The sequence below is a fragment of the Pseudophryne corroboree genome, chromosome 5 (assembly GCF_028390025.1).
Source record: "Pseudophryne corroboree isolate aPseCor3 chromosome 5, aPseCor3.hap2, whole genome shotgun sequence".
Taxonomy (NCBI): domain Eukaryota; kingdom Metazoa; phylum Chordata; class Amphibia; order Anura; family Myobatrachidae; genus Pseudophryne; species Pseudophryne corroboree.
Window position 1 is genome coordinate 494292043 of NC_086448.1, and position 22423 is coordinate 494314465.

Consider the following 22423-nt stretch of genomic DNA (forward strand, 5'->3'; position numbering starts at 1 on the left):
CAGACAACGGATGGACCAAAGAAAGAGTTTTGACCACTTGAGAAATGGACACTTGATGAACTTTGCCATGGATCCCCAGTTTCCCTAGTATTTTTAAACTCACGCTAGCCCAACATTCTTTGTAAATCTGATGGCACTGACAAAGCTTGTTGCTCATGCCTAAGGAGCAAAACAGCGCAAAGAAGACGACTTTCAACTGATACCGAACAAAACTTCGACGACAGATGTACATTTACCTGACATAGAATATCATTGCATTTTCCATAAGTGTTCTTCATCTTCATCTCTACAACCCTCAGGTAATAACACACATAGTATAGGGAATACAGGCACAGATATCAACAATCACATATTCCCCCATTCATGTATCATCAACTAAAATGTGCTCCCCATTTTGTTCAAAAAAAATCCGAAAAGAGCTCGGTAAAGTTTGACAGCCCATCCACAGACCTGTACCACAGGATAAGAAGGAATTCAAATGTATACTTCGCAATACCTCGAAGCTTGATTTACAACACGTACGGCACGATGATACATGACCCCCCCCAAACATGGACTTATACACACATGCTTCTGCTATCTCACTAGGTCACACCCTCTTCACACCTACTCCTCTCTCCTCCCCTACCCAACCATGGAAATGAATTAACCCCTGACATATATTTTTCTCCTTTTGAAATGTTTTAGAAGGTGGCAGTTATTATTGACTGCCAAAGGGTGGACTGTCAAAGTCAGAAAAATATCTCTATACATGCTGCCATATTTGCACCTCACGCTGGTCCGCGCTGCGCATGCGTACGCTCTCCCGTGAAGGCGCATACCCGCAATAGCGTGCACCCGCGGGCGCACGGTATGCGTATTTACGGTAGAGTTTATGTAGTCGTAGCGTGCGACTCATTCGTTACACATTTTCATAATTAATGTAGTTTATAGATCATGATCCCTTTAATGGTTTCTGAAAGTTTAGTTAACATAGAACGTCCCTGAACGGAGGAATCCCTCTTTGTATGGTACGAAGGGTCTAACAGGAATCATATAGCAGTGTTTGGTACCCATCGGAAGAGTATTTAATTAACAATATTCCGGTGTTGGTTTGGAGCGCATTAATCGCTCGTGCGGATAGTTATGGACATAAGAAGTTTATGTCCATTTCTATTATTTACTCATACTCAGGTATGCGGCGGGAAACCCAGTTTCCCACCCACCTGAGCTGTTGGAAATCGTCACAGCCCACCTGTATGAATCAACCTATGACCTTTTGTTATGATGCGAAGCCGAATTCCTGTGTCCAATGGACGACAAGATTGTAGGGACCATTGGATTGCATTGTGTGTGGGGCATAAATAGGCAGGCCGACCACATCCAGCTCTCACTCTTCAACGGTTCTCATTGCTGAGAATCGGGTGCTGGATGTCCAGGCGCATGCGATCGTTTCCCCTTGTGCGTAAGTTTTCTCTCCGTAATCATTGTCTTACTGTGAGCCAATTTCTCTCATCTCTCTCCATTTCTCTCTCTCCCTTCTCTTTTCTCTCACATCTCCCCTAGACTAGTATTGTATTGTATAGTATTGTATTTTGGTTAGGAAGTCTCTGTTATATTGTAGTGTATCATTTGTACTGTTATTCTTTTTACAAGTATATTAGATATAATACAGTTAATAGGCTTTGGACCCTAAACCAGTATCTGTGTATTTTCTATAGTTTTAAGTGTTCACTTGAGCGTCGGTGACGCTCAAGCAACTTTGTCGTTAGTTAGGTTACACAAGGTTGCACTTACACCCTGTATTCACATTAAGGTATTCTGTGCATTTCATTGGTAAAGGGTTTAGACAAAGGTATAGCGTTGTGAGCGTCTGCGCCGCTGGTGATCTCCTCGTGGTCTCGAGCGTCCGCTACGCCATAGCGAATCATTACTCTAGTCATAGCCAACAACGTGCTGTCCTGTGATCACTAGGCCGTGAGCGAACGTGACGCTTGAGCGTCTCGCCTACGGCTGAGCGATCGTTACGCAACTGGCGTACCCTTCCGGTACTTCTTAAGTAAACAGCGTACAGTGTTCTTAGACTTCATTAAGGGTTGTTTATACGACAAAAGAATTTAGCATTGTCACCTGTCTATATCAATTAGACACAGACATAATATAACAAGCCATTCTGAAAATTGGTTTAAAAAATACAGTATATAAGGGAGAGTCCCATGTGTCCCAAAATAGTTGCAAGGCTAATACATTAAAAAAGATCTGAATTTCACAATAGAAACAACAATAACAATCTTAGCATCTGGAGATTACCGGAGCTCCGATCATGTGATCACTATGGTCACATGACCGGACCTCAGACGCATCATGTCCACTGAGTAAGAAGAATACAAAATCAGCACTATGATCGTCCTATCACAGATAGTATTACATTGACAATTGTTGCAGTGTATTGTGGGATTTGTAGTACAAGATATATTCAGTCTCCTAGTGTTTTTTCAATGTCAGATAGATTTATCAATAAGAATCAATGGATCCTGCACTATCACCCATAATTTATGGAGAATCCTGTCCTATAATTAATATTCTATATGTCCACAATAGAGGGAATATTTCTTTAGAGATCTGTGACAGTAAAAGCACTGTCCATCGGTTCCCGGAGTTCTGCTCATGTGATTAGACCGGTCACGTTATACCGGTGGCCTCTGCATCTCCACCTGACTAGGGCCCCAGCACGGCAGCCACTCTTATGGGTCCCGCGCCTCATGTGTGCTCCATTCCGCCATTCAGTTCGCTGGGCATCACATTCAAACACCCTGTCTGCTGTTCTGGCCGCAGCTGTGGGGGCATGCCCATTCCATCCTGGGTGGGCCAGTATGCCAGCCTGGGTTGTTGCTGCTTCACTGCTGGGAGTTTGGTTGCAGGGCACCCGCCGGTCATTGTCCCATGCCACGGGGGCTGTTTCTGCTCCGTTGTGCCTCCTGGTGGTGCTGCAGGGGGCCAGCTTTGCACCGCAGCTCCCAGGGTCTGCTGCCACACCACAACTACAGGAGGTGGGATTTTTGATGGGCAATTGCTGGGCTGGGGGCTGCCACTAGTACTCACTGGGGTAGGGGCTTCTGTGCTGCCTTCTCCATTGGCTGTCCCATGGGAGCCGCAACCGGCCTTTCTATGAGCCAGGTTTCCAGGTTGCGGGCTGAGGGGCAGTCTTCCTCCTCTGCACCCAGAGTGTGTACCATTACCTGAGGTGCTTGTCAGGGCTCCAGGCTTGAGGGGCTTGAGGGCATCACTGTAAAATCACAATAAAAGATTCAAAGCAAGTATTATTGTAAACATATTTCATTTGTGATATCTAACACATCTTCAAGAGTGTACAGGGACAGTGATGTATAATATAATCTTTATATCCTAGTAACTCCCATTAAGCCATATACAGGTTACTGGGTCTTTTATCCAGGTTATAAGGAAACTATTAACAGGCTTACGGATCATATAATACACCTGGGGAATGCCTTCACATTGCAGATTACTGATTAGTAAGGAGCTGAGCCACTGACAGACACCGTAATGGAAGGGAAATTTGAGAACCTCCTGCCCATTATCATGATTGGACTTGGAGCATTTTAGATGTTTCTATTAGTTCACTGACCCTATTTATATGTAGAATGAGGTGTGCGCCACATGCTAGAGCCTTGAGAAAGTTCTAAACATAGAGCGAAATGCATATCGGTGGTTTTGCCGTGTGCCTTCTATACTAAATTATTATGCAATGTGGGGAACATGAATGAGAGTTACCTCCTGTATCAAACGTTTATATGTGTGCATTGGTAATTATTTGAGTAAGTCGGGGTGATGCTAAATACGGGGCACAGATAATAACTGACCGACGGTACTAAACTAACCAGGTTTCATAACACTGAGGAAACGGTCTTCACATACCAGCGTGTGTACAGATTAACCACTCAATACATACGAGCACTGCTACTTATTAGTGAACACTCAAGCACTATATCTACAGTAAATACATATTTTTATTTTAATGGAGCAAAAGAGACCCCAACAACATATTTAGTCATCATTTCTATTTACGGTGCTAAATTAAGGACACGCAGGGTGTATTCCTAACCTGGTAATAAATTCTTAGGAAGCCATTCATTATTTACAATCCATTTCATGACATTGGTGCATGTAAGGGACGTATAAAGGTGCTTAAAACAGGCTGCCAGCATAAATTCAATCATATGCTGTATAATCAAAAGAATAGAATAACATTGGATCACCCAGCAGAATAAGCAACAATTCCCCCAGCTGTATAGTGATACAAGTGTAACAGTGGCAGGGATTCATTTTGTCAAGCATTAAAGGAAACATATGTATCAATAATACTAGGCCTTGTAACACACAGGAATAAACATATGTGTCACCAGTTGATTTTAGGTAACTAAGCTCAATAATTATACACATGCACATAATCAAATTGTTATAGACGTTCTGAATTAGGAATTACTTTCCAGAAAAATTGATCTAACAATAACGTATAAGAGATGGTTTTAACAATAAAGGTCAAGTAATATATTTATTTGATGGCATAGCAAAATATAGTGATTGAAGAGGAAGAGTATAACAGGCTTTCTACTGACGAGATACTAGAGGAGTATGCTATATAACAGCACAAATTATAGATAAATTCAATAACGAGTGACTCACAGTATCAACCTATTTTACATTCAAGTAAATAATCAGTGACTCACAAATATTAACCATCTCTCATTTGTTAGGAGGGAGCTCTTACCCCAGCAAGAGAGATATCAAAGACATCATGGAATGAAATATGGCACAAAGCTTTGTTTTTAATATTTCTTTATTATTTTTCACACAGACAAAAAAAAAATTCTTTAAAACTTTGTCAAACTTTTCATCACATTTTTCTATTCTTTATTATTTTTATATATTTTGCTTTGTATGACCTTAAATTGGGGTCATAATGATACGACATGTGGGATAATCAATAAAAGATATTCATTCCATGTGGGTATTGGTATATTTCAACATTTTAAATATATACAGAAATAAAGGAAATTATTTTATAGACAGTTATATGTAATTTATGTGAATGGGAATGAGTGCACCCAGATAAAAACTGATCCCTACTTGACTACCATTTGTTTTTCATACTTTATGGATTAGTGGGTAGCACTGATCTATTGTAAGTCATGTAAATATAATACACATAATAGACAAATATAAAACATTTATTCCCTGGAATTACGTACTATTAATTACAAATAGTTTTGTTGAGGGATATTTCTTTCTAAGTGGCTGAAAAAGTGCAAGTTACCAGCTGTTAGAGAAAACTGGTGACAGACAGTTCTTGATGAGCTTAAACAAGTGTATTCTCCCGGCTGCAGTCCCCGGTTTCACCACAGGCAAACAGCTCAGTCTCCATATGCCACCAGTCAGCACCACATTTAGGGATTCCTTCCGGCATCTATGTGATACATCCCTCCTCGGGTCTTTCTCAAGGTAAGGTAAGTGGTGAATTCCAGTGTCCGTTCCCGGCACATTTAAATCCCTCTCTCTCAATTTCTATTGGTCCCTGCCATAGGTGCCAATTCCATGGGTGCACCCTGGCCCGAGCACCCATGGACTATGAGGAGCACCCATGGAACCGCTGCCCCATTACAAGTAGCTCTAGCCATCACAGCCCCCGCAGTGGATTCAAATTCTGATCCGCAGGGGCTGCAGAAGTGCTTCCGTACATTGCAATGTAAAAACCCCCCACAATAAATTGCGGGCATTTTAAGGTTTGTTTGAACACTGCACTGTACAGAAATGCTTCTGCAGCCCCCATCGTGTCTCCATCCACTGCGGGGGCTGAGGGGGCTGCTTTTATAGTTATTGATGCCCGCACCCACCATCCCATACTTTACTAGGGCAGCAGCCAGGAGAACCCTGGCAATGTGAAGCAGACACCTGGCAATGCGCAGTAAACCCCTGGCAATGCACTGGAAACCCCTGGCAACATGCAAAAGACCCCTGACAATGTGCATGAAACCCCTGGCAATGCGCTGGAGACCCCTGACAACGCGTATGAAACCCCTGGCAATGTGCATAAAACCCCTGGCGACAGGCAGGTAATTTAAAGTAATTAGAAGCCTTACTGTGTGGCATAATTTGTAAGGGGCATTATTGTGTGTGGGGCATAAAATGGTGTCAGGGCCATAACTGTGTGGGGCATAATATGTAATTGATGTTACAGTGTGTGGCATAACGCATAATAGGTGTTATGGTGTGTAGCATAATGTGTAATAGACATTACGGTGTGTTGCATAACGTGTAATGGGCATTACGGTGTGTTGCATAACGTGTAATGGGCAATTATGGTGTGTTGCATAAAGTATAATGGGCATTACAGTTTGTTGCATAATGTATAATGGGCATAATGGTTTGTTGCATAATGTCTAATGGGCATTACGGTTTGTTGCATAATGTGTAATTGGCATTACGGTTTGTTGCAGAATGTGTCATGGGCATTACGGTTTGGTGCATAATGTATAATGGGCATTACGGTGTGTTGCATAATGTGTAATGGGCATTAGTCACTGCTGCGGCTGCCTGTTCATTCCCTCTGCCGCCTCCCGCCAAGCACACACCAGCAAAAGCATAAATCGCACCTATGGTCCCAGTGCGTTGGTCTCTATACATAAAGTAGACTAGAAGTCCCATGATCCGTTGCGCTAGGACCATTTCTTGTCGCTGACATCCTGTTGCTGTGGGAACACCAATCTCTGTCTAGGCACTTTTTGTTTATATCCCTGTAGTGCGATTACTGATGCGGCTACGGATCTTGAGGCACCTCAAACATGTTGCTATTTTCACCATGTTTGTATCAATAAATGCTTCTTTGTTACCAATTCTTGCGATTAGATGTTTCCTTAGTTTTTGCAGCAAATTGTATGATTCAGATTGGGGATTCATATAAATGGCAACATTTCTAAGGGATTCCCCTATACAGATAAGGGCCCCAGATCAATAGATTCTAAAAAAAATATCAAATGACATCAAATTAAAAGTGAATTATAATTTATTATTATTTATGACCAGTCATTTATAAAGCGCACACATATTCTGCAGCGCTTTAATGAGAATATTTGGCCATTCACATCAGTCCCTGCCCCAGTGGAGCTTACAATCTATATTCCTTACCACATGTACAGTACAAGCACACCCATTAACGCTAGGGATAATTTATGTTGGGTACCAATTAACATACAAGTATATTTTGGGATTTTGGGAGGAAACCGGAGTACCTGGGGGAAACCCATGCAAGCATGGGGAGAATATAAAACTCTACACAGTTAGGGCCATGGTGAGACTCAAACCCATGACCTCTGTGAGTGCTGTGAGGCAGTAATGTTAAACATTACACCGTCCGTACTGCCCCTTTCACCATCTGTACGTCCGAATTAGAAACAACAACAGGCTAAATACTGAGAAACTCCTTCACCACCATTATTACACTTGTGTACCTTATGAAAAAACAAGTCATGCTGCTTTGAAAACACATACTGCTGTTTCATAAAAACCATTGCTCAAAAGCAAGATTCAGGTTCCTGGTTACAAAGTCTCTAATCCAAAAATATTTTTCATTTTGGCCTTTGCAGTTTGACTGGCTAAGTCTCATTGTCTACAATGGTCCTTAACCCACTGAATGCCCCACTGTAAAGGCTGCATGTGCATTCTGTAGTGTATATCACACCATAGAATGCACATGCTGCTCTTTTATATTGGGAGAACCTCTAGACTCCTAAAAGTCTGTACTGGAGAACATCTTTGCCCTATCCAGTCATTTCATAAAGGTGCATAACTGTTCTCCAATGGCCATTAAGTCCTTCTTGGCCATACAGTGGGTTCATGTATTGATGTATTAAGGTGAGTGAGCTTACCATGGTGAGTGCTGGATATTTAATCAATGTGGTCACAGGCCACTGTACCTTTGCCTGGGGGTAGTGTGTGTACCCCATTCCTAGGAATGTTGAGGGCAGTGGATTTCTGTATGTGTATATTTAGTAAATCTTTAATTAACCTTTTTGTGATCATAGCTCTCTCATGCACCCCTGCCTAAGCTTATTTACTTTAAACCTGTGTCAGCTGCTTTCTTGATGGTAATTTAGAAGCCGTGTTGGTGACTGTCTCGCCTTTAAAAGCCATAAGTCATACCTCCCAACATGACCCTCTCCGGTAGGGACAGAATGCTCTGCTCCTGGACTTCCCTCTTAATTTATGATTGCCAGCACCTATAGTGAAATACCTTTCTTATCCTTTAACCTGTTCAACACAGGTGTCTGCAATCATAAATTAAGAGGGAAGTCCTGGAGAGGGTCATGTTGGAAGGTATGCATTAGTTAGTTGGCATGTGAGCTTTAAATCTGGAAGCATATTTTCAATATGACTCTGATGTGACAGCAGTTGCCAGGTTTTCAAAAATCTGGGCGAGTAGAACTTGCAGTGAGATGGAGTCCATTGATGTTGGGCTGCAAGCTTAAATGCATTGTACAATCCATGAACTAAAACCTCATTATTTATTGACGGTGAGGTCAGTGGTCAGTGGTTGGGGAGGCACTGGCTGATTCACCCCCCCCCCCCTTTATTATGTGGACATGCCCCTTCCCAGCAAGAATATGCCACTTTATTGGCCTGTGCACCTTTGGCATGCACTGTACCTATTTAACATATGGGGTGGGGGGGGGGGGGGGCAATGCTTTTGCAGGCATGGGCACCAAAATGAGTGTTGCTGTGGGTGAGGGGTGATGGGTGTTTCCGGCTGCTGCTGTGATCTGTGTTGCTGGGTGATGGGTGCTGGATTGAAGGTGGGTCAAAGGCAGAACTAAAGACTGTGCTAGGGGGCACTAGCCAAAATTTTGCCTAAGGCATCAAATTGATTAGGGCAGGCTCTGTATAGATAACACTTCAAAATCCCAAAATAAATTAATAAAACATAACATTACTGTACATGGGCTTTGTGTAAACAATTTGCAATGTAGAAAACAGTCACTGTATACTACAAAACTTGCTATGGATCCATCATAAACTAATTTTACTTACTTAGAATGACAAGTGCCTGATTCAGAGCCATATGTATCCTGATCACCGGGATTTCAACAGTCGGCAAATTAATTGCATCCCATTGAAAGTTATGGTACTTAAGTAGCAGAATGTGACATTTACACTTTCAAGATAGTTGAACAGTATTAGTTGGTTTGTTTATTTAATTTTCCTGTGACTAACACTCTATTCCCTCCCATGCTACAAAATGTTTGTGAAACAGCAAGATCTGAAGCCATTTATACTACATTACTTTTAATAATCTGACAGTAAATCTTACCCTATTGTCTTGGCACACATTCAGATTTCTGGTGTGAAAATGAATATTGCATTTCTATTTTATCAGAATGAACCCATAGCAGCGACATTAAATTGTAATTAATATTGCAATGTATTATATAATCACACAATGATAACACTCCTGTCACTTCTGAAGTCTGACCTCTTTGTAAATTAGTCCAGTGGGACTGACATTCTTTTCTTGTTGGTACAATTCAATGAATACATTAACTGAGACAAATGATGCCCATGCTTTCCTTTTAATAAACACATAATATCATTAAAAATAATTATATTCTACAATTACAATTTCCAAAATCATACTATATTAATGGGAAAAACTGTCTTTTACAGTGGCACAATACTATCTAGATATACTGTATGAATGCGAAAGCCCTCACTCACTCATTCACTCATCACTAATTCTCTTACTTTCTGATATGTTAGGAAGCTGAAATGTAACATAGGTATTCTGCAGGTGGGAACTAGGAAGACTACTTAATTAGAATTTAAAATAAACCTCCCCTAAAGCGATGAAAAGGGGGTTGACATAATGACATCATCACAGATGCATGGCTTGCATTGCTTGAATGATAACGCCAAAACTGACAACTGGATCAAAATTTGGATTGCACTTCCAGCGTGTAGACTTTCATTAGCTACAAAAATGGTCCGGTCACTTTTTAACGTATCTCTCACTAACTCACTGACTGACTCATCACTAATTCACTTACTTTCCAATATTCACTTACTTACTTTCCAATATGTTAGGAAGCTGAAATTTAACATAGGTATTCTTCAGGTGAGAAATACTGCAGGAAAACTACTTAATTAGAATTTTAATAAACCTCCCCTAAGGGGATGAATGGGGGTTGACATAATGACATCATTACCGATGCGTGGCTTGCGTTGCGTGAACGATCATGCCCAAATGAACAATCTGATCAAAATTTGGATTGCACCTCCAGTGTGTAGAATTTAATAAACTACAAAAATGGTCCTGTCACTTTTTAATTTAATAAACTACAAAAATGGTCCTGTCACTTTTTAAGGTATCTGCTACGGGTGCTCCTTGGGTAACTCCAGGAACCATGAATTAATATTTCACTTACATAAGACATCTCAAATTTACATCTTTACAGATTTACCAACTTTTTAACACATTTATATTTACGACCATGAAAATCAGAAACTCCTGTGCGAAGAACAGGTAGCACAGCTAGTGTATTTTATAACTCACTTTTTAATCTTAGTAGTAAAATGTAATTATCAGTAGTTGTACATGTTAAACTTACCTGTTCAATATTTTTTTTCTTCTTAGTGATGATGAAGAAACAGATTGGAACTGCATATCCCTAATGACTGCGTAAGAGGAAGAGATTACTCTGTTTCCTCTTATCAAACATGCTGAAAAACACTTATACAGTATGTTTAATATTAGCCTTTGGACCTCTGTATTACTCTTTTGGAGATGTTTCGCTGCATATACAGTAGGAATCATATTTTACTTTTAGGACCAGCTCGAAAAAGCCTCGGTTACAGTCATTTTATTTCAGCTACTGTATTAGTTGCTGGTACAGAACCAGATTGTATGTGTTGGAAATATAAGTAGAGTTGCAATGAATTATGAATAGATGTCAGATGTCAAAATCAATTGTGAGGGGTCTGCGAAGGAAGTGATTTGTCAGTTCTTGTAGTCACTGATCAAGTCCAGCGTGATGTTTGCAAAGAGTTACATTATACAGTAAAGTAATTAGAAATATTTATAGTATTTTATTTATTTGATGTTCATAATGCAAGTTTATACTTTTAAAAACATTATATTACAGTAGTTAATTGAAATGCAAACAGTAAATAGTCTTTCTAATATCCTATTCTATGAGCAGTAATCAATTGTGTTAAACACTTAATCCCCACATTTGTTGATACAATTGTATAGGAGGTCTTTAACATGCACAAAGTAGCTTTTCATCAAAAGGATCATTAATTCAGATCTCCGTTGAGACTTGAATCAATGACAAGGCAACTTTAAATCTGCTGTGATCAGTAATAAATGTAATGGAAAATAACTGATGTAGTTTGTGTATGGAATAATGGCTAATTAGGAGAGAATAAGTTAGACATAAATGTTTGTTTTTCATGGACACTTAGAATTACAAAATGAATGGAAATAAAGCATGTTCAGTGTATCGAAATACATAATCTATTGCATAAGGGACACATTAAGATAGCAAAGAAATGTAGAAATTATTATAGCCAACACAAAATTAGTAAGAATTTTACAAATCATACTGTACGTATATATTTTTTTATGTTAATTCAAGTTTACGAGTTTAATAAGTTTGCTGTAGATTATGCTTGAACATGGTGCTGTTTGAATCTGTAAGAAGCTGCTAATTATTTTTATATAAAAACACTGTTGTTTAGATTCTTACCCTTATGAAAACACAGCTGTGTGCAAAAATCAGTAGGGTCTCTTTGTCATGGGACCAAACTCATTTGTTCTGCAGGGCCTGACAAATGTTTTAATACTAAAAAAGGTATTTTATTGTCAACTTTTGATCAGGCTGTTTTTTTTGTGGTTAATCATTTTGTTCAAGAATGTGGAAGTTTAAAAACAACCTTTTTAATAAACAATTCAAACAATAAATAACAATTCCATTGTGCAAATAACAATGCAAACAAATGATAAAAAAGAATAATAATTCTATGTGGATGTTATGTATTATAACAATACTACAGGTTGAGTATTCCTTATCCAAAATGCTTGGGACCAGAGGTATTTTGGATATCGGATTTTTCCGTATTTTGGAATAATTGCATACCATAATGAGATATCATGGCAATGGGACCTAAATCTAAGCACAGAATGCATTTATGTTTTATATGCACCTTATACACACAGCCTGAAGGTAATTTTAGCCAATATTTTTTATAACTTTGTGCATTAAACAAAGTGTGTGTACAGTCACACAATTCATTTATGTTTCATATACACCTTATATACACAGTCTGAAGGTCATTTAATACAATATTTTTAATAACTTTGTGTATTAAACAAAGTTTGTGTACATTGAGCCATCAAAAATCACAAGTTTCACTATCTCACTCTCGCTCCAAAAAGTCCATATTTCGGAATATTCCGTATTTCGGATATTTGGATATGGGATACTCAACCTGTACTACTACTACTACTACTACTACTACTATTGCTGCTACTACTGCTACTACTACTACTACTACTACTACTACTACTACTACTACTACTAATAATAATAATAATAATAATAATAATAACAACAGTACATACATACCTTCCAACCTGATTTTAGCTTGACATTCCTGATTTGAAGGTTCTATTTTTCCTTCCAGCAGTCACCATCTGCATAAAGAGTAACAGGAAAAGGAAGCAGGAGTACGTAATGGGGGTAATTCAAAGTTGATCACAGCAGTAAATTTGTTAGCAGTTGGGCAAAACCATGGGGGGTCATTCAGACTCAATCGCACGCTAGCTTTTTTTGCAACGGTGCGAGCGGGGATCGCCGGACAGCGACAGATTTAACAAAGAAAGTGATCGCACAGACGATCGCATGAAGATTGACAGGAAGAGGCCCTTTGTGGGTGTCAGCTGAACGTTTCTAGGGAGTGTCCGGAAAAACGCAGGCGTGCCCAACCATTTGGTGGGAGGATTCCTGACGTCAGCTCCTGGCCGGATCATCACAGCGGCTTATTAAGTCCTGAGCTGTGCAGAGACTGCACAAACTTTTGTTTGTGCAGCTCTCTGCACAAGCAATCACACCCCTGTACAGCAATTACTCCCTCCCCCTGTAGGCGGCAACTACCTGATCACAGCACTGCAAAAAAACAACTGCATGCGATCAGGTCTGAATCACCCCCCATGTGCACTGCAGGTGTGGCAGAAATAACATGTGCAGAGAGAGTTAGATTTGGGTGGGTTATTTTGTTTCTGTGCGGGGTAAATACTGGCTGCTTTAACTTTACACTGCAATTTAGATTTCAGTTTGAACACACCCCACCCAAATCTAACTCTCTTTGCACATGTTATATCTGCCCCTCCCAGCAGTGCACATAGGGGGTCATTCTGAACTGAACGCATGCTGCCATTTTTCGCAGCACAGCGATCAGGTCACTACTGCGCATGCGTATGCACCGCAATGAGCAGATGCGTTGTATGGGTACAAAGCAGATCATTGCTGTGTGATGCATTTAACAAAGAATCCATTCACATAGCCGATCGCAAGGAGATTGACAGGAAGAGGGCGTTTGTGGGTGGCAACTGACCGTTTTCTAGGAGTGTTTTGAAAAACGCAGGCGTGTCCAAGCGTTTACAGGGCGGGTGTCTGACGTCAATTCCGGGACCGGACGGGCTGAGTAAGTTCTGAGCTACTCAGAAACTGCACAAAACTGCACAAACTATTTTTGTACCGCTTGGCTGCACATGGGATCGCATCATTGCACAGCAAATATACACTCCCCAGTGGGCGGCGACTGTGCGTTTGCACGGCTGCAAAAAAGTAGCTAGCGAGCGATCAACTCGGAATGATCCCCGATGTCCACTGTGCTTCTGTGTGCAGAAAGTCAAGGGTATTTCAAATTAAGAATGAGGTTATCGGTGGCCAAGCACTATAGCAGTGTAATTCTTGCCCATGATAACGTGACTACGACCCGGTATTCTCATTACAACCTTCATAATAGAAAGTGGTATACAAATACATTACTTCATAAAAATGGAGCACAGTTTGTTAGAGAAATAACCTGGCAGATTAGCTGTTACATTTGGTAATGTAGTTCTCTTGATCTCCATCTGCACCTTAACAGGTTTACTACTGCAAATAGATTTAATCAAGGGAGCGCTGAAAACAAATTAATTTTATATCATAAATTTAATATGGTCCAAATATAAAACATCAGTAAAAACAATTTAAAGGATAATATCCGGATATTTTAAAAAACAACAATATGCACTCAATGATCCATCTATGCCCTGAGCTCAGGTTGAATGAATGTCCATTTGTTAATTTATAATGATCCGTTCCAAACCCGCTTGATACTTTTAGTTAAATCCGGCTGTGCCACTTTTAAATGGTATTAGGTAGTAACAGTCTCTTTGCATTCAGTTACAGTCACAAAATAACTTTGATATGTAGCAGAAGGGGGAGAGCGCTGTGTGATGATTGTCTTTCACAGCGGTATGCTACGACCCCTTAATCATCCCAGCCGTTGCCCGCCTCAGACAGAGATATACTCACAGCCGCCTCGGCTTTCTACGGGGTACGGACCGCCTTTCACTTGGTCACGCTTTAGCTTTTATCCCCAGTTGAATGTCTGGTGGGCACTTCAATGCAGTAGCAGGATATCATGGACGTCTCAGGGCACCGGGATCAGAATAGTAGAGCCCTTCTTACGCGTTTCTCCTCCTAAAGGGTCGGCGGTTTCGTCAGAGAAGTATACCTGCAGTCTGGCTAATCCCATTTTTAAAGGGCGGCGAGCCAATCAATACACGGATTAATCAAATTGCACTCAGCTGTTGTAGATATATACACGGACCTTCCTTAATATAACAGTTCATAAACAATACATAAATTCTTTCTGTTTACTTGAAACAAATTGTACTCCATCTGTGTATCGAACTTAAGTACCTAAAAATAGTTATTACAAAATAACTGAAATGTTTTGTAGTTTGAAAGAGTTACATTGGTACTCCTACTCTCATTGATTTCCAGACTCCGATTAATGACTTGCTCACGCATACCACTTGCTATGAACTCTTCAGCAAGTCCTTAACCAGTAGTGTATATGGCCTCCATGGAGAGGGAGACCTGTATTGACCTCATATCCAGATAAGGAATAACCTTTTTAATTATTTTATTGTAGTTATTATTTATATTTTAAGTACTTTAGCTCAGCTGTGTTTGTATTTATTTTCCCATTTTTTATTTATATGTGATATTGTGTTAATAAATGTAATTACTTTTTTATCAATTGGGTATACTACCTTTTTGTAGACACCAGTGGTCACTATACATCCCTCATCCTTTTCTTACCAATTTTATTCATACAGGGAATTTACCATCTCTGTTCTTTTTTGAGGGAGAGAGCTGACGCCTCATAAGTATTAAGTGGGGAGTGTTTAACCAATCATAATATATATAACATATCTGATACATGTTTCCTATTACATGTGGCGCAATATCAATCCTTTCTTTTATATATATCTATATAAAAGATCGACTCTACCCCACTGGCGATACTATACAAGGAATTTTTGCATTTAAAGCAAAAGGAGATCGATTTCTTCTACCACGGGATCACGTTAAGTGATTATTACAAGGACAAGCGTATTCCATGTGGATTTAGGGTTCGGAACACTACCACTATTGGTAAATTCAATGTGTCATTCTGCAAGAGATGGATTGCAGTCCTGAATAAGTGCAGCTTTGACCTTATGTTACTTGTAATTGAAGAGTCATCAAGAGAGCTGGCGTTAATCAAGGAACAGATTTGTGAATTTGAAGCTGCACACATGATGGCATTTACAACTGATATAACTAACAACTGGGAGGAGAACTTATCAAACCAAATATTCACTTATAAACATGAGCTGATTGCTTTTAAAAAGAAGAACCTTGCCAAGGTCAGTATGGACTATGCGCACAATCAGGTTTACCAGTGGGTCGGCGCTGGCAATGTAATGTGCAATCAATATGAAAGAGGGCAATTCCAATGGAGGAAAACGCGCCGGTATGAAGGACAGGCTGACTCCTCACAAGATGCACTTACCGCAAGTGACTCTGATGGACAGCCGGGATGGTGTGGGGGCTTTACAACACCCCCTTTAGGAGTTTGCACAAGGAGGCAAATTTCTGGCATAGACGGAGATACACAAGGTGAGGTGGTCAGGGGAAGAGGCAGAGGAAGGGTCAGGAGACCCCTGCTTGTGCAGAGATGCTGGTTTTCAATCTCTCTTCACACCCGCTGACTGCTCCTGAGATTCAAGTTTTGAATAAAGGTATGTCATTTGTGCCTACTACCGAGTTCAATGATATGCAGTGGGAGGTTGAGAAATTCAGGTTAAATCAGCAATTAAGGCTGCATGAATTTTTTTTAAGGGGGCTAAAGTTACATCTACGGCCACACAACCACCGAGAGCCACACAACCATCTAGTATGATAACAAGTTCGTAGATTGCTGAAAAAGAGTACCTTTGAACCTTATTCAAACAATGCCTCTATAAGAACTTTCTCTAGAATGTTGAATCAAGATGACTTCGGTTTGGGTGAGACCACAGCAGCCAGAGGCAAAATGATTTATAACAACTTGAGTCAGACTGAACGCATCACACGTTGAATGACCTAAGCACCTACAGTGACATCATAATTCATCCCGCTGATAAAAGCGTGGCGATTGTAGTACAGAATTTATCAGCATATACAGATGTATCCACATTTATCTTGACGGTTAATATGATTAACTGTGACTGGCCAGTCATATTTAATCCCCTGCTGTAATGACTTAATCCCCTGCTGTATTGTTCTCTGTATTGTATTGCAGTTGAGAACAATAGCGGAAGGGTTTATGCTGAAGGAGATTGACAGACAATTAGCTGACGACACTGAACGTGCTATGTCTATACCTCGCAATCAGTTATTGGAGAGATGTACTGCTAAGAAACAACAGCAATTTATACTATGGGTCAATCATTATAATACTAGAAGTATGGAAATCAGTAAAGCATCAAGAAATTTGTGGCCCATTGTGCAGTCTGATGCAGCTTTAAATCTCAAAGAGGTATATATATATGTATGTATATATGTGAATATATATATATATATATATATATATATATATTAGAGATGTGCACCGGAAATTTTTCGGGTTTTGGATTCGATTCCGGGGCCGTGTTTTGGATTCGGACGCATTTTGGCAAAACCTCCCTGAAATTTTTTCGTCAGATTCGGGTGTGTTTTGGATTCTGGTGTTTTTGTTTTTTTAAAAACCCTCAAAAACAACTAAAATCATAGAATATGGGGGTCATTTTGATCCCATAGTATTATTAACCTCAATAACCATAATTTACACTCATTTCCAGTCTATTCTGAACACCTCACACTTCACAATATTATTTTTAGTCCTAAAATTTGCACCGAGGTCGCTGGATGACTAAGATAAGCGACCCAAGTGGGTGGCACAAACACCTGGCCCATCTAGGAGTGGCACTGCAGTGTCAGACAGGATGGCACTTAAAAAATTAGCCCCAAACATCACATGATGCAGAGATAAATAAAAAAAGAGGTGCAAGATGGAATTGTCCTTGGGCCCTCCCACCCACCCTTATGTTGTATAAACAGGACATGCACACTTTAACAAACCCATAATTTCAGCCACAGGGTCTGCCACACGACTGTGGCTGAAATGACTTGTTGGTTTGGGCCCCCACCAAAAAAGAAGCAATCAATCTCTCCTTGCACAAACTGGCTCTACAGAGGCAACATGTCCACCTCCTCCTCATCGTCCGATTCATCACCCCTTTCACTGTGTACATCCCCCTCCTCACAGAGTATTAATTCGTCCCCACTGGAATCCACCATCTCAGGTCCTTGTGTACTTTCTGGAGGCAATTGCTGGTGAATGTCTCCACAGAGGAATTGATTATATTTCATTTTGATGAACATCATCTTCTCCACATTTTCTGGAAGTAACCTCGTACGCCGATTGCTGATAAGGTGACCGGCTGCACTAAACACTCTTTTGGAGTACACACTGGAGGGGAAGGGGGGGGGGCAACTTAGGTAAAATAAAGCCAGTTTGTGCAAGGGCCTCCAAATTGCCTCTTTTTCCTGCCATTATACGTACATACGTATTACGTATACATATTATACAGACAGTCCGTCTGACGTGCCTACTTGGATGCGGTCACTCATATAATCCTCCACCATTCTTTCAATGGTGACAGAATCATATGCAGTGACAGTAGATGACATGTCAGTAATCGTTGGCAGGTCCTTCAGTCCGGACCAGATGTCAGCACTCGCTCCAGACTGCCCTGCATCACCGCCAGTGGGTGGGCTCAGAATTAATAGCCTTTTCCTCGCAGCCCCTGTTGCGGGAGAATGTGAAGGAGGAGCTGTTGACGGGTCACGTTCCGCTTAACTTGACAAGTGTCTCACCAGCAGGTCTTTGAACATGGGCAGACTTGTGTCTGCCGGAAAGAGAGATACAACGAAGGCTTTAAACCTAGGATTGAGCACGGTGGCCAAAATGTAGTTCTCTGATTTCAACAGATTGACCACCCGTGAATCCTGGTTAAGCGAATTAAGAGCACCATCCACAAGTCCCACATACCTAGCGGAATCGCTCCGTTTTAGCTCTTCCTTCAATCTCTCCAGCTGCTTCTGCAAAAGCCTGATGAGGGGAATGACCTGACTCAGGCTGGCAGTGTCTGAACTGACTTCACGTGTGGCAATTTCAAAGGGTTGCAGAACCTTGCACAACATTGAAATCATTCTCCACTACGCTTGAGTCAGGTGCATTCCCCCTCCTTTGCCTATATCGTGGGCAGATGTATATGCTTGAATGGCCTTTTGCTGCTACTCCATCCTCTGAAGCATATAGAGGGTTAAATTCCACCTCGTTACCACCTCTTGCTTTAGATGATGGCGGGTCAGGTTCAGGAGTGTTTGCTGGTGCTCCAGTCTTCGGCACGCGGTGGCTGAATGCCGAAAGTGGCCCGCAATTCTTCGGGCCACGGACAGCATCTCTTGCACGCCCCTGTCATTTTTAAAAAAATTCTGCACCACCAAATTCAATGTATGCGCAAAACATGGGACGTGCTGGAATTTGCCCACATGTAATGCACGCACAATATTGGTGGCGTTGTCCAATGTCACAAATCCCAGGAGAGTCCAATTGGGGTAAGCCATTCTGCGATCATGTTCCTCAGTTTCCGTAAGAGGTTGTCAGCTGTGTGCCTCTTATGGAAAGCGGTGATACAAAGCGTAGCCTGCCTAGGAACGAGTTGGCATTTGCGAGATGCTGCTACTGATGCCGCTGCTGCTGTTCTTGCTGCGGGAGGCAATACATCCACCTCGTGGGCTGTCACAGTCATATAGTCCTGAGTCTGCCCTGCTCCACTTGTCCACATGTCCGTGGTTAAGTGGACATTGGGTACAACTGCATTTTTTAGGACACTGGTGACACTTTTTCTGAGGTCTGTGTACATTCTCGGTATCGCCTGCCTAGAGAAGTGGAACCTAGATGGTATTTGGTACCGGGGACCCAGTACCTCAAGCAATTCTTTAATTCCCTGTGAATTAACGGTGGATACCGGACACACGTTTAACACCAACACAGCTGCCCAGACCTGAGTTATCCGCTTTGCAGCAGGATGACTGCTGTGATATTTCATCTTCCTCGCAAAGGACTGTTGGACAGTCAATTGCTTACTGGAAGTAGTACAAGTGGTCTTCCGACTTCCCCTCTGGGATAACGATCGACTCCCAGCAGCAACAACAGCAGCGCCAGCAGCAGTAGGCGTTACACTCAAGGATCCATTGGAGGAATCCCAGTTAGGAGATGACTTGTCAGACTTGCCAGTGACATGGCCTGCAGGACTATTGGCGTTCCTGTCTAAGGAGGAAATTGACACTGAGGGAGTTGGTGGTGTGGTTTGCAGGAGCTTGGGTACAAGAGGAAGGGATTTAGTTGTCAGTGGACTGCTTCCGCTGTCACCCAAAGTTTTTGAACTTGTCAATGACTTCTGATGAATGCGCTTCAGGTGACGTATAAGGGAGGATGTTCCTAGGTGGTAAACGTCCTTACCCCTACTTATTACAGCTTGACAAAGGCAACACACGGCTTGACACCTGGTGTCCGCATTTCTGTTAAAATAATTCCACACCGAAGAGGTGATTTTTTTTTGTAATTTGACCAGGCATGTCAATGGCCATATTCCTCCCACGGACAACAGGTGTCTCCCCGGGTGCCTGACTTAAACAAACCACCTCACCATCAGAATCCTCCTTGTCAATTTCCTCCCCAGCGCCAGCAACACCCATATCCTCATCCTGGTGTACTTCAACAGTGACATCTTCAATTTGACTATCAGGAACTGGACTGCTGGTGCTCCTTCCAGCAAATGATGGAAGGCGCCACCTCTTCCTGTCCAGTGTTGGGAAGGTCAGGCATCGCAACCGACCCAATTGGACTCTCCTTGGGGATTTGTGATTTAGAAGAATGCACAGTTCTTTGCTGTGCTTTTGCCATCTTAACAATGCCCATATCCTCATCCTGGTGTACTTCAACAGTAACATCTTCAATTTGAATATCAGAAACTGGACTGTGGGTGCTCCTTCCAGCACTTGTAGGGGACGTGAAAATGGTGGAAAATGGTGGAAGGAGCTACCTTTTCTCATCCAGTGCTGGGAAGGTCAAGCTACGCAACCGCCGACACACTTGGACTCTCCTTGGGGATTTGTGATACCATCTTAGAATGCACAATTCTTTTCTGTGCTTTTTCCAGCTTAGTTAACTCTTATCATTTTTCTAGCTGGAGGATGAGTGCTTCCATCCTCATGTGAAGCTGAACCACTAGCCATGAACATAGGCCAGGGCCTCAGCAGTTCCTTGCCACTCCGTGTCGTAAATGGCATATTGGCAAGTTTACGCTTCTCCTCCTCAGATGCTTTTAATTTATATTTTTGGGTCATTTTACTGAACTTTAGTTTTTTGGATTTTACATGCTCTCTACTATGACATTGGGCATCGGCCTTGGCAGACGACGTTGATGACATTTCATCGTCTCGGCCATGACTAGTGGCAGCAGCTTCGGCATGAGGTGGAAGTGGATCTTGATCTTTCCCTATTTTACCCTCCACATTTTTGTTCTCCATTTTTTAATGTGTGGAATTATATGCCAGTAATATATCAATAGCAATGGCCTACTGTACTGTACTATATATGTATACTGTTGGTCACCAAAATGCTGCACTGTAATACTATATATAGCTCACAATAATCCAGCACAGATATGGAATGGATACTTGCAGTGACACAGGGCTGCAGGATAAAGCAATGGCCTACTGTACAACTATATACTGTTGGTCACCAAAATGCTGCACTGTAATACTATATATACTGCTCACAATAATGCAGCACAGATATGGAATAGATACTTGCAGTGACACAGAACTGCAAGATACAGCAATGGCCTACTGTACAACTATATACTGTTGGTCACCAAAATGCTGCACTGTAATACTATATATACTTCTCATAAAAATGCAGCACAGATATGGAATGGATACTTGCAGTGACACAGAGCTGCAAGATACAGCAATGGCCTACTGTACTGTACTACTATAAATATATACTGGTGGTCCCCAGTCCCCACAATAAAGCACACTGAGCACAGATATTTCCAGCACACTGAGCACAGATATGGAGCGTTTTCAGGCAGAGAACGTAGATATTTTCAGCACACTGAGCACAGATATCTGCAGCACACTGAGCACAGATATTTGCAGCATACTGAGCACAGATTACTGAGTTTTTCAGGGAGAGAATGCAGCCACGTCCTCTCCATTCAATCTCCAATGCACGAGTGAAAATGGCGGCGACGCGCGGCTCTTTATATAGCACACGAATCTCGCGAGAATCCGACAGCGGGATGATGACGTTCGGCCTCGTTCGGGTTAACCGGGCAAGGCGGGAAGAACCAAGGCTGCCTCGGAACCATGTAAAATAGGTGAAGTACGGGGGGGTTCGGATCTCGGAGAACTGAACCCGCTCATCTCTAATATATATATATATATATATATATAGGTATTACCTGATGAAAATGCCGTAAGATTAAAGGCATTGAAACGTTGTGGTTCAGATACGTGGTTGTGTGAAAATCATTGGAGTGCCGCACCCTCTCTAGTCATATGTTTATTTATCTCGTGAGGGCACCCAGTGTTACTATACATTCAGTGGCTGTGCCGGACCCCTGCCTCATGTTTCTATATATATATATATATATATATATATATATATAAAAATATAT

General features: G+C 41.4%; 1 long non-coding RNA gene across 2 annotated transcripts in view; it reads right to left on the minus strand.

Annotated features, from left to right (window-relative positions):
- LOC134929155 (uncharacterized) overlaps window positions 1–22423 on the minus strand; it is a 173213-nt gene that overhangs the window by 127247 nt on the left and 23543 nt on the right. Inside the window, exons 2-3 of one of the 2 annotated variants that reach the window (XR_010178334.1) lie at window positions 12675–12742; window positions 3166–3265 (exon numbers count right to left, since the gene is read on the minus strand). This is a non-coding gene — a long non-coding RNA (uncharacterized LOC134929155). Of the gene's footprint in view, window positions 1–3165; window positions 3266–12674; window positions 12743–22423 lie in introns of those variants that run through there. The other variant, XR_010178333.1, reaches the window with a different exon arrangement.